Source organism: Diabrotica undecimpunctata, chromosome 1, assembly GCF_040954645.1.
Source record: "Diabrotica undecimpunctata isolate CICGRU chromosome 1, icDiaUnde3, whole genome shotgun sequence".
NCBI lineage: Eukaryota > Metazoa > Arthropoda > Insecta > Coleoptera > Chrysomelidae > Diabrotica > Diabrotica undecimpunctata.
In genome coordinates, this window is record NC_092803.1 from 154,990,121 (window position 1) to 155,003,992 (window position 13,872).

Genomic DNA, 13,872 nt, shown 5'->3' on the forward strand with positions numbered 1-13,872 from the left:
ACTCATTTTACAAGAAATAGGATTAGATATAATTTAACAAAAAAAATTTTCTGGAAGCAAGAATTATTAATAAAAACACTGCTGTGTCCAGAATCTCTTTAACGCCGCTTAATAAAGCTGAAGACATAGGAGATCAATTTGACATAAAGCTATGGATATAACAGAAACAGCATAATATGTGCAACCAACGCCCAGAATAAAATAAAATTATTTTAATATTTTTTGTAATTAATAAATTGTCAGACTATATTTTAATTTAAATAAGTTACAATTTCGAGATTTTTTTCAATTTTATTCTTTTAGAAATAACTACCTGACTTTCTTAGTTGTAAACTTCCTTTTATGTTATTACACAAAAAAAGTATGGGACGGAATTTGATAGTAAGGGAGAGTGTTGTATCTTTGGGCGCTTGTACCTCTGGACACTGTTGTTAAAATTGTTGTTTTCTCCGTGTTGGAAAGAATTTTTGCCTTAACGTTCTGCTATTGACCACTTGAGGTGGGTACAATAGTTTCGCTTCATAAATATAAAGACTTTGGAATTTAGTAAGACTTGTGAATTTTTCGCGTTAAAAGTAAATAATTAGCAAGAACATAAAGAGTCGGTGTGTTATCAAGTTGTGGCTGGTTTCATCTATAATTTCCCTGGTAAGAAATATACTATTTTTGCTATTTTAAATCTTCTTTACAGAAAAAATACCACGAAGCAAAAGTGGAATAAAAAGAGACAATGTGGATGTAGGGGCTTTGCAGAAAGCTGTCGAAGACGTCCTCGAAAATAAGATTCCGGTTCGACAAGTTGCCAAAAAATATGATATTTGTCGATCAACCTTATCTAATCACATTCGAATTCATGTAAACTCCGAACGTCCTACATTCGAATACAACGCGAACAACGATGTTAAAAAAGTGTGTTTACTTGAAAAAGAGTCACAGTTGGAGCTATACTTAACACAGGCAGCGTCGCTTCATTATGGACACAAAAAAAGATGGAAGAATCTTAGCATTTCAATACACACGTAAAAACAAGATAAAAACACCAGACAATTGGACTTCAAATACAACTGCAGGCAAAAAAGACACTTAATGAATCGGCATCCATCATTAAAGGCGCAAATCTATCAGGATGGTCAAACGAGAATCTTTTTTTACACTACTTGCAGAATTTTATAGCCCACGTTAAGCCGAGAGACCAAGAAAAAGTGTTACTAATACTTGATAATCACGAGTCCCATATTGCAGTTTCTGTGATTGATTTGGCGAAGGAAAATAATATTGTGCTATTAATGTTGCCGCCATACACCTCGCACAGAACTCAACCTCTTGACAGAACTGTTTTTGGACCATACAAAACCTACTACAACACCATAGCTAATGAGTGGATGATGACCCATCCTGGACGTCCTATAAGCTTGTATGACGTAGCTGAACTCATAAGCAAGACATTTGCAAAAGCATTTACCCCTGTCAGAGGATCACGTGGCCCTATCACGGCCACGTGATGCGGAACGAAGAAAAATATCGAATTCTTCAACTTGTTATGCAGGGTAAAGTATTTGGCAGAAGAGGACCGGGACGCCGTCGTATCTCGTGGTTGAAAAATCTCCGACAATGGTTTGGGATGACCTCAGCGGAGCTGTTTCGCAGAGCAGTCAACAAAACCATGATAGCCTTGATGATCGCCAACATCCGGACCGGATAAGGCACTGAAGAAGAAGAAGAAAGGATTTGAAAAATCAGGGATATGGCCTGTTAATGAAAATATATTTGGCGACCCCGAATATCTGTCGTCCTATGTAACAGATCGCCCAAATCCAGAATCAGAGGAGAATCCTAATGCATCTTGCTCATCAAGCCTTTAACTATCCGCAAATCCATTAACATTAAACTTGACACCGGCACTTCCACTGCAGTCTAATGACAACAAGGCTAATAACGCTGACTTAAAAAGCCCGTTTGTAGTGCGCTCATTCTTCAAAGCCGTAGCACAAAAGACTTCTCAAAAGGGATAAAAGCGTGGTAAAACAAGCATTTTGACAGATACCCTGAAGAAAGAGGAACTATTGCAAAGTAAGTTTATAAACTTTTCTGGCAAACGAAAACGAAAATTATTCATTAGAGCAACAAGAAAGTGAAGAAATACTGAGCTCTTCTAAGTTAAAAGAGGGTGATTTTGTTCTCGTAAAATTTGCCAGTAAAAAGAATATTGCACACTATGTTGCCAAGATAGTTGAGGTTTTTTAGATGACAAATACATGGTCAAATATTTAAAAACAGTTAGTGGAAACAATAATAAATTTGTCTATTCAGATGAGGAAGTCTCTTGTGTCTCCGAAGGCGACATAATAAAAAAACTGCATTCACCAAATTTGGTTGGAACATCACAACGCCAACAAAATATGATGGCTTTTAATGTTAAATTTGATACATACAATGTAAAGTAATCATATTTGTCATCTTATAATTCATGTAATAAATAAGATTCCGTTCGTTTGTGTTGTTTCTTCTTAGTCGAAAGTAATTTGTTCTCTGACCACAGATACAACATAATATGGACAAAGGTACAACACAGTGTCGTACCTTTGAACGACCTGTCAAAAAAATTTCAAATTTTTTTTTAAAGGTAACTGAAACGAATCTATAGACCTATACTTTGTCATTTATAGATAAAGGTTGTATCTACTTCTTTATGCTTCAATGGTCGCTATAAAGTAATTTATAAACATTTTGATCCAAACGACATGAAGTTTGCCCGAAGGTACAACACCCTCCCTTACGTTTTTGGTAATATTAAGGTAATATGGTAATAATATAAGGTTGAATTGAAAAAAAAACACCAGCATTCGTAATTACGGCCCATTGGAGCCGTAATTAGATTAGCTACTAAAATTGTGCCCTAATGATGGCCTATTCTATTTTTGTAAGTTCTACTATGTTTTGGCCTAAAAACTTAAAGTTTTTAATAAAAAATAAAACTAATAACCATTTATAATGAACAAAATACTGCATGTAGGTGAAACAATATTTTCTGTAATAATTTGCAAGCAAATATTGAAACCAATGAATTTCTCAATGCTAACCTGAAATACTAAGGATTGACAACCGCTCTTAAACTGATTACGTCGCTTCATTAAATCGAATTAATCAAAATAAAAGCTAGAACATGTCAGCCCACAATTTATACATAAAAAATGGCCTAATAAATTTCTCGCTGGGATACACACGCGCAGCAGTATTAAGTTAACCAACTTAAGCGCATTTACAAAAGAATTTTAATTTTTTTAATATGCCGGATTTACATGACGAATTTGTATATTCTGTTAATAGGTAGGTAGTTTGACTGTATTTCAATTTTTCTTAAAATTTAAGGTTTTAGAAACAATTAAATGTCTACGAATCTAAGAATTGAAGAAAAATTTTGTCTTAGGTCCTAATAATAAACTATTTTTCATATTTAAACAGATGTATATTATAGCAGAATTTTTTACAGGGTTTTCACAATATTTGATTTTTCTATTGGCTTTAAGCTTTAAGCTTTAAGCTTTAAGCTTTAAGCTTTAAGCTTTAAGCTTTAAGCTTTAAGGTAAATTTAAGCTTTAATAACGTACTTATTTTAAATAAAACTCCCCATATTTTATTAGTCTGTAGTGTGGAAAAATTACTTAGCTTTCAATCTATATACAGGTTTCCTATGCCTGTCTCCCTTTATTTTTGAAACATTTCCTAATTTATTACAAACAAACAATTATAATCAAGTATGCCGTGGAGTACATCTCCAAACACTGGCGATATACCTAGCCAAGACACTGTTAGCAATAACATTTAAAATTTAATAAATTTATCACAAAAGGGTGCTTTATTGCACTAGTTGAATTTGGCATACATGTGATTTTGGATAATTATTTTTATTTCAAATGGCATACCATTATATTCTATACCTTATTTTGAAATTCTACCTCTTTTTTCTTGCACTTATTGTCTAACTTATTAGGTATAAATGTCAAACTGAAGATCAGTCACTATATATTGTAAATACAATTAAATTCTGTGGCTACTTTTATGGAAACGATCGTCTTAAAAAATATGTGAAGGGACTATGTTGAAAATGTGCAATTTTTTATCATTCTGGAATGCTGACATTTTCAACAATTTTTTTTTGTACCTTATCTAGTATATATTTCAGTCAAACTTTTTTTTATTTTCGTTTCGTTTTTTCTCTTATTTTTTCCCATTGTTTCTGTATTTTAAAGAAGGCGCTAAAAATTTTTCGTCCAAAAATCGGATGCTTCATGGCGGACCGTTAATCTCTGAAACGGCTAATCAGAAATATAAAATTTAAGTAGGGATTTTAAAAAAAGGGGCTTTATGTGATAGTTTACAAGAATTATTAAAAATTCTTGTATTGAAAGAAAATGACTGTCATTTTAAACATTTGTTCTAAGACTGACCGTTTTTCGACATTTTTAAGTCACAAAATTTTAATTATGATTTTTTTGGTAAAATTGTGGTAAACGATTATAAAGAAAACTAAATCTAACAAAATGCATCAAGGTTTATTGAAATTGATTCACTAGATCCAAATATTAACCTTTATCCGGGCAAAGTGAGTTCAACGGGCCCGAGACGCCATTTTGTTTATCATAAACCGATAAAAAAATTATTATTGAATTTGATGCAATACTAAATTTGTTTAGAAGTATGTTTGCTTTAACATAGTCATGAGTTATTCAAAATATTCATTATAGTTTTTGAAATTATTGCGTCGAAAAAATTTTGTCTCGTAAAGAGACAACACAGGCATGTCGGACCCTATTTGTATTTATACCTAAAGTCTAAATCTGTATTACAGAAGTTAATCTTGCAGTCATGTAATGTTTTTGTGAATTATCTAAACGACTTTTATGATTTCGGAAATCCAATAATAAAGTCTAAACGTGTAAAAAACAATGTAAACAACTCTTTGATGTGAACATCAAAGAGATGCTTACAATAGGTGTTATATTTATTCTAAATGAATTTTAAAAACTGATCATCATTGTTGGAATGCAATAATATTGTTAGGTAGGTACCTATACATATTTTGAAATAAATATTGCATCTTCTATCAGTCGTTTGATATCGATGTTAGTGTCGACAACTAAGTTCCTAAAATTATATTGACTTACAGTGAAAGTAGATAGTCTGAATAAAATATCCCAAAAACCATTATCAGCTGCAGAACTGCAAGATATTGCTTATAATTTATGGGATTCCTATGGTGAAGAATCTCCTGAAGTAGATGGCATTGAAAGTGACTCTGAAATTGAAGATCATCTTTTGGAAGCAAGTGAAGAGGATGATCAGGAAGTAGTAATGAGTGATAATGAAGAAGAATGTGTAGCTACAAGTTCCTAGATTTCAGAGTGTGTAATTTTTGAAACTAAGGATAAAATTAACTGGAAGAGTCAACCACAACCGAGAGTACGTATGCGATTCTGCGATATAATGAAAAGCAAAGTGCACAAATTAATGTTAGCCCTGGTAAAAGTGTAGATGATCCTGTTAATTCCTTTTGTTTGGTTGTGAACAAAAAAAATGTGAACGAAATAGTGAAGTGTACAAATAAAGAAGCCGAAAAAGTTCTGATAGATATATTTTGGAGTAAGTTTTATGGACCTACTATATTAAAAGCTATCATGGGGTTAAAACGATTCAAAAATTTGCTAAGATTTGTTCGATTTGACGATAAGGATACGGAGTCTGAACGAAAAAGGAACGAAAAATTAGCAGCAATACGCGATGAATCAAGTCAACCAAAACTATTTACCAGGAAAAAAACATAACGGTAGATGAGCAACTTGTTCCGTATCAAGGTAGATGTCCTTTCAAGCAGTATATGCCTTCAAAGCCAGATAAGTATGGTATAAAAATAGGGTGGGCCTGTGACTCGGCCTGTAACGAAGAACGAAGAAACGCAAAATCGCCGGTGATTTTTCGGGCTGTTTTAGCTGTGTGTACACCATTAACCAACAACATTCAAACTCAAGCCTGAAGAGGGTCAACCGACCCTAAACGGGCACTTCAAACATTCTCTCCTCACGAAATAAACAATCCTTACCCTATCCTCCGAGAATGAACATTGATGTCTGTGACTTGGAAACATATTACCCTTTAGGTGGAATATCATATACAGGAAAAGACGGAAATACTGTAGGCAAAGGTTTTGCATGTCTAGTTGTAAAGCAACTCGTTGAGCCTTATTATAATTCCAATGGGAATGTGACTTGTGATAACCATTTCACTGATCGTCCTCTTTCACATGAATTTGTAACAACATTGTACGGATAAGGGTTAAAATTTTGAGAACAAATTACGTTTTTAAAACTGGCGGACAGTAGTTAATATCCAGATCTAGTCTGGATTAAGAAACCCTGATGCATTTTGTTTCTTTTTTGTTTTTCCTATGACAGTTTATTACAGTTGGACCAAAAAAATATTAAAATTTTTGATTGAAAAAAGTCGAAAAAATGGTCAGTTTTTAAACAATTTTTTCAAATCTCCGATATTTTCTTTCGTTTTAAGGATTTTTGATTTTTCTGGCAAACTGTCGCGTAAGAGCATTTTTTTAAACCCTTCTTAAATTTTATATTTCAAATCTGCTGTTCCAGAGATTGGCTGTCCGGCTATGGAGCAGTAATTTTTAGACGAAAAATTTTTACATTTATAATATTAATATTATTCAACGTCATATGTGGGACAAATTCAACTAAAATAATAAAGCATCCTATGTGATGAAATGATAAATTTTAAACGTTATTGTTAACAATATCTAGGCTAGGTATATCGCGAATTTTTCGTATTATGTAGCACAGAATACTTGATTATAAAGTTTACAAATTGGGAAATCTTTAAATATTTTAAAATTGAAGGCAGATAGGTATCTTCTTCTTCAAGTGCCATCTCCGCGGCGGAGGTCAGCAATCATCATATCTATTCGGACTTTTGAGACGGCTGCTCTGAAAAGTTCATTTGATGTACATCCGTACCACTCTCTAAGGTTGCGCAGCCATGACATTCTACGCCTCTATATGCTTTTCTTTCCATGGATCTTTCCCTGCATAATCAGTTGGTGTAAGGTGTATTTCTTTCCACGTGTAATATGTCCGAGATATTCCAATTTTCTTGTTTTAATTGTATTTAGCGGATAGGTATAGAAAACTCTAATATAAAAAAGCTAAGAAAATTTTCCACATGACTGACTAATAAAATATAGGGTGTTTCATTTAAAATAAGTACGTTATTACCGCTTGAATTTGCTAATAGAACAATCTAATATTTCGAATACCCTGTAAAGACTTTTCTATAATAAAAAATTAATTAAAATCCTTTGTAAAAGGTATATATTTAAATATATACCTTTTACAAAGGATTTTAATTAATTTTTTAATATATGGTATACAGCCAAGTACAGGAACGTAGATTCCTTGTGGATTTTCTATAATAAACATATGTTTAAATATGAAAATAGTCTACTATGAAGACACAATTTGTCTCTCCAATTTTTAGATTCGTAGACATTTATTTTTTCTAAAACTTCATATTTTTAGAAAAATCGAAATAAATCAAAACACCCTGTATTTAGGTATAGACAACCCTTATAAAAGCAAAGCTTAATTGTATGGACAATTTAAAAATGTCATCAAATATGGAGTGTTCAATAAGAAAAATATAACTTTGATATACGAGGCCTAACAACTATTATATATTAAATAAAATACCAATTTACCGAAATTCTTTTATTTTATTTTTTTGATTATACATATATATATATATATATATATATATATATATATATATATATATATATATATATATATATATATATGTTCGGAAAGATTTCCGCGGTTAGTACAATTAAACTTAGAGCTAAGATTAATATTATTATAAAAATTAATATTAAACTCACCAGTCTTCCGGGTTGAACCGCGTCGATATCCATTTTGCCGAGCTTTCGACATCCTCTCTGATGTCTTCTTCAGGGCTTCCGAGGTCTCAGTCTCCCGAGCCCCCAGACACTACTACACTCACTAGTCACTTCTAGTTCACTCACTAGTTCTCGAACTAGTGAGTGAACTAGAAGTGACTAGTGAGTGTAGTAGTGTCTGGGGGCTCGGGAGACTGAGACCTCGGAAGCCCTGAAGAAGACATCAGAGAGGATGTCGAAAGCTCGGCAAAATGGATATCGACGCGGTTCAACCCGGAAGACTGGTGAGTTTAATATTAATTTTTATAATAATATTAATCTTAGCTCTAAGTTTAATATATATATATATATATATATTGATATGATATGGGAGAAATAAAAATGTTTAAAGAAAATAATTTATAAGTTATATACTAGATAATTTTAGATATAACAAGTATTTGGTTATTTTAATAAGTTAAATACTAGAGAATTTAATAAAAATTATTTATATGAGGGCATTTTTAAGAAATTAGCATATAATAATTGTAAAAAGTTGTATTTTAGTAGTTATGATTTTGTAGATATATTTAAGTGAGCCATGTGACTAGGCAACACACTATACATACTCTCCAAGTGACATTTTAGGAATTAAAGTGGGGTAATAATAATAATGTTAGTTTAAAATGTTTAATTTATATATATTTAATGATTTAAATGTTTATTCTGATCTGAAAAGCCTAAATGTCAACAAAATTATCAATAGAACATTAACGAATTCTCCAGAATGCAGAATTTGATCTTTGTTTATGTTGGAACATTCTGGAATAATGATTATGTCGGTGGATAGAACAGATATTTTTTTCGAGAACATCCATATAGAAGAAATAGAACTAAATAAAACATGATTTCTTACCAGATGGTTCTGGAACATCCGAAAAGATATAAATACCCGTGATTTGGATTCAAGATGGCCAGTTTATTATGAAAGTTAGTAGAAGATAGACTCATTAAGTTAGTGAAGTAAATTGTTCAGAATTTTCAAGATAGTGCAGTCAGAAAAGTTTTAGTAAGAAAGTAGGTCCAGTCCATTCAGTTACAAATAGTCCAATTGTTTAATATAGTGAGTTAAATGAAGATTAAAAATTATGCATATATTTTAATGCACATTTATAATTATACACAAATAATTATTGAAGATTAAAAAAGTATTTTAGAAGAATATTGGATGGATATTGGAAGAAATGCGGTACTAACAAACTGTTTGAACGATTAACCTGGTGTATAAACCAATATCTAAACGGTGCACCAGTCCCGCATGAGTGGAAAGTATCCTTCATATCATCTATACATAAGAAGGGAAGTAAACTGGACTGCTCAAACTATCGAGGTATATCAGTAACCAGTACCTTAAGTCGCCTATATGGAAGGATACTTCGAGACATTATCGAACAAGAATATAAGGAACAAGAAGAAGAGGAACAATCTGGCTTTAGAGCGGGAAGGAGCTGCACCGATAATGTGTTTGTTTTGAAACAAATAATAGAAAAAAGATCAAGTACCAATCAAGAAACCCACCTTATGTTTATAGACCTTCAGAAGGCCTATGATACTGTACCCGCTAAAAAGCTATGGAAAGTTTTGCAGGAAACAAACATTAACCACACAGTAATTAACGCCCTTAAACAGCTGTATGAAGGATCAACGTCGGGAATAAAAATTGGAAATAGACTTTCAAAAAAATTTCCTGTAAACAAGGGACTCCGGCAGGGGTGTTGCATATCCCCCACATTGTTTAAAATCTACGTGGCGAAAGCACTGTATCAGTGGAAAAGAAAGTGCAGAGGAATGGGCATTGACCTGGGAGAAACTTGCCTATATACCCTACAGTTTGCAGACGATCAAGTCCTTATAGCCAACGATAAAGAAGACCTGACATATATGGCCAGAAAACTACAGGAAGAATACAAGAAGTGGGGTTTAGAACTCAATACACAAAAAACAAAATATCTCCCAATAGGCGCAGAACTATCCAACATTCAGATGGACACAACCGAAATTGCATTCTGCACTGAATATACCTACCTAGGAATTGATTTCGACACCACAGGCACAGACAATAGGGAAATTAGAAAACGAATAACCCAGGCCCGTAGAACAATTGGATGCCTTAACGGAGTTCTTTGGAGCTCAGAAATTGGTAAAAGACGAAAATACAATATATATGAATCTCTCATAAAAACCAGCTTAACCTATGGTACAGAGACATGGAGACTAACAGAAAGCAATAAAAGAAAACTCGAAGCAACAGAAATGGATGTATTTAGACGATCACTTCGAATATCTAGAGCAGACAGAATTAGAAACGATGAAATAAGAAATCGGATGGGGGTAGATGGATCACTGGCAACAGACATAGAAAGGAAACAACTTATATGGTATGGCCATGTTCAAAGAATGCCAGAAACAAGACTACCAAAAATCGCCATGAAATGGATACCACCAAATCGTAAGAAACGAGGAAGACCAAAAAGAACATGGAAGGAGGGAATAACAAAGGCAATGAGCTCCCGAGACTTGACCGAAGAACAATGGAATGATAGAAATTCGTGGAAATTAGGCATCGGACAACGACGCAAGACGTTTTGAAACCGATATATATATATATATTGGAAGAAATTAAAATTATATTATGATTGGAGATTACTATAAATCAACTTATAATAATTGGATATTGGTATATTGAAAAGAAGAATAAATATAAATGCTGTTTTGCTGGTTTGCTTGGTGGTTTATAAATGCTGGTGAAGAAAAATATATCTTAAATTGGTAGAAGCTGATAATTGGAAAAAGTAATTTCACAAAAACAAGGATAACCGAAGTACGAAGACATTCAGTGGTGATTAGAATCTATATAGTGGAAAACAGTTCATTTAGGCATTCAGTGAAAGAAAGGTACAAAATTTTGTTAATATAATTTAGTTAGTGTCATAACAATTTCAATTTTGGATATAGTTTGTTTAAATTTTACATTGTCTATAGAATTTAATTCGTTTTATAAGAATATCAATTTAAAGATAGTTTATTTTAAATTTACATTGGCTAGGTTAGATATATATGTGTGTTTCATAATAGTTATAATAAAGATAATTTAAAAAAGTACTTACAAACTAATTCTTTGAGAACCGCGATAAAAACCCTATATTATTAAAAATACTCATTGCTCATCATTCAAACAAACAATACATCATAACAATATATATATATATATATATATATATATATATATATATATATATATATATATATATATATATATATATATGGATCGGTTTAAAACGTTCTCCTACGTCTTCCGATACCCAGTTGCCACTCCTTTCGATTTATCCATAAGTCTTCTTCTAAGTCTCTGTCTTTCATTTCTCTATTGATGCCTTCTCTTCAACTAAGGCGGGGTCTTCCTCTTTTTTTCTATTTTTTCTACCGTGAGGGGTCCACATTAAGATATGTTTTGGGAGACGTTCTTCAGACATTCTCTGTACATGACCGTATCATCTGAGTTATTGGGTACCAATATCGTCTACTATTGTATGTTTTACTTTCATAATTTCTCTTATTCTCTTGTTCGTTACTCTTTCTAGTCTAGATTTTCCAGCTGAATGTCTCCAGAAATCCATTTCCATTGCCTTAAGTTTAGATTAGATTAGAGATTGATTGATCTCAAAGGATACTATTGAGAAGGAAAATTGCTTTTCTTGTTTGGTTATTTTTCTCCTCAATTGTGTCGTCTTCGTTGCCTTCTTTTGTGATGATCATACCTAAATATTTATATGTGTTGCAATGTTTGATAACTTCTCCATCTTCCAATATGAGGTCCTGTTACACATATACTCGGTTTTTTGGATATTGATTTTAAGTCCCCATTTTTTATACTCCCCGATTAATTTTCGAGTCATATACTCAATATCTTTATAATCTTGTGCTATCACTAGTTGATCATCTGCAAATCACAAAGATATGTTAATCGGCATTCCCATATTTCAACATTTGCGCTTCCACAGTTTTAGAGCTTGTTCTAGATAAATTTTAAATAATGTCGGACAGAGACAGCAGCCTTGCTTAAGGCCTTTATTCATTTGGAATCCATTTGACAGATTATTTCCAACCTTTACCTTTGAGTTAGCATTAGCGTACAGTTCCTTCGTCGCATTTATTAAATTTATGTTTATGTTTGTTTTCTCTAACGCTTCCCATAATTTATAATGTGGTACGCTATCATGAGCCTTTCGTATGTCTACATACAATAAATGTACTTCTTGATTAACGGCTATTTTCTTTTCAATAATCTGTGTCATGCAAAACTAATGGTCAAAAGTAGATCTACCTGCCTTAAATCCTGCCTGTTCCTCAGCTTTTAACTGTTTATATTCGATTTCTATTCTGTTTTAATTACTTTTCCATATATTCTACTAATCAAGTTTGTCAAGGCAATGCCTCTTTAATTGTCACATTCATCCCTTCTGCCCTTTTTGTGTATAGTGGATATGAATGATGTCTTTCAGTCCTCTGGGGTTGTCATTCCATTAATGCAGTTTTGGAACAATTTCGCTAAACTTGTATATAGTCTGGATGTACCGTATTTAATTAACTCTGCTTTGTTATTTTTTAGAGATCTACATTTTTAATTGTAAATATGATATTAACAACATTCTTTATTATGTGTGGAATTATTTTTACAGATTAATTATATATTTTATGTTGATTACTATTTAATTAATTGTTTGATAGCCAAAAAATGCTGACAACTAAATATTGGAACAAGAGGTTTTTAACAAATTAAAATAAAAATTAATTAGGCGTAACGTCGTCCTTAACTTAAATAACAGCCTGAACTCTATTAGGCAGCGTATAAACTAGGCCTTCACAGAACTCAGGGGTAAAACTATCCCATATTTCTTTCAAATTAGCACGTAGTTGTGGCAGAGTATGCTAAGGGTTATTTCTTAGGCGTTGTTTCACTTTGTGCCAAAGTGTCTCTATTAGATTAAGATCCAAGCTGCTAGAAGGATGTGAGAAAACTTCAATGTTATATTCTCCCGTCTATTTTTTTAGAGATTTAACCGTATGTCATGAGGCTCATGCCTCATGGAATGCTTCTGTTTTTTCCCTAATCACACGCTTTCGATCATCTCCCACACACATCAAATTTGCCTTCGTCGCTATAGATAAATTTGTTCCAGTTATGTTTGGTCTACGAAAGTTTTGATTTAGCCCCAATGTAACCCTATGTGTATAATGTGCCCCAGTGGTTTTCTTTGGCCTAAGAGAATAAATCAAAAAATTTAAAATTTAAATCGCAAAGAAGAACCTATTAAACAAAGACCGCTTTTGTAAATATATTTTCGACAGGATTCTCTGAAAACATTCTTCCCAGTTTCTCTATTCCTTCTAGTAGTTACTTCTCATAGTGTATTTCTTCTTCTTGTCCTACGCATTCTGATAAAATGCCTTAAATTACTTTGAGAAACAGCTTTTGGACGGCCTGAGCTTTTGCCGCGTACATCAATACTGCACTTTCACCATATTTTTTAATTATAGTAAACACAGTAGTTGTTGCTACAATTAATTCACTGGAAATTTCACGCATTGTTTTCCCTTTATGGTACTGATGAATAATAATTTCTCGAACTTTTGGATCAGTAGATTGTCCACAGGCCATTATTATATTTTACTCGTTATAAAACTGACGGTCGTCTTTATTCATACTCGAATGACGAGTAAAAATTATTGTAGACAACGCACTACCTACTCATATGTCTAATTTCAAAGCTTTCTTTGCGCCTGGCTGATAAAATTTAAGAAACGTGAGGAAACGAAAAACTGTTCCAATATTTAGTTGTCAGCAGTGTTCGATTATTAAACAATTAATT

General features: G+C 32.5%; 1 protein-coding gene across 2 annotated transcripts in view; it reads left to right on the plus strand.

Annotated features, from left to right (window-relative positions):
• The window catches only part of LOC140432405 (calcitonin receptor-like), a 465,986-nt gene that overhangs the window by 230,525 nt on the left and 221,589 nt on the right, over positions 1 to 13,872 (plus strand). The window lies entirely within an intron of this gene.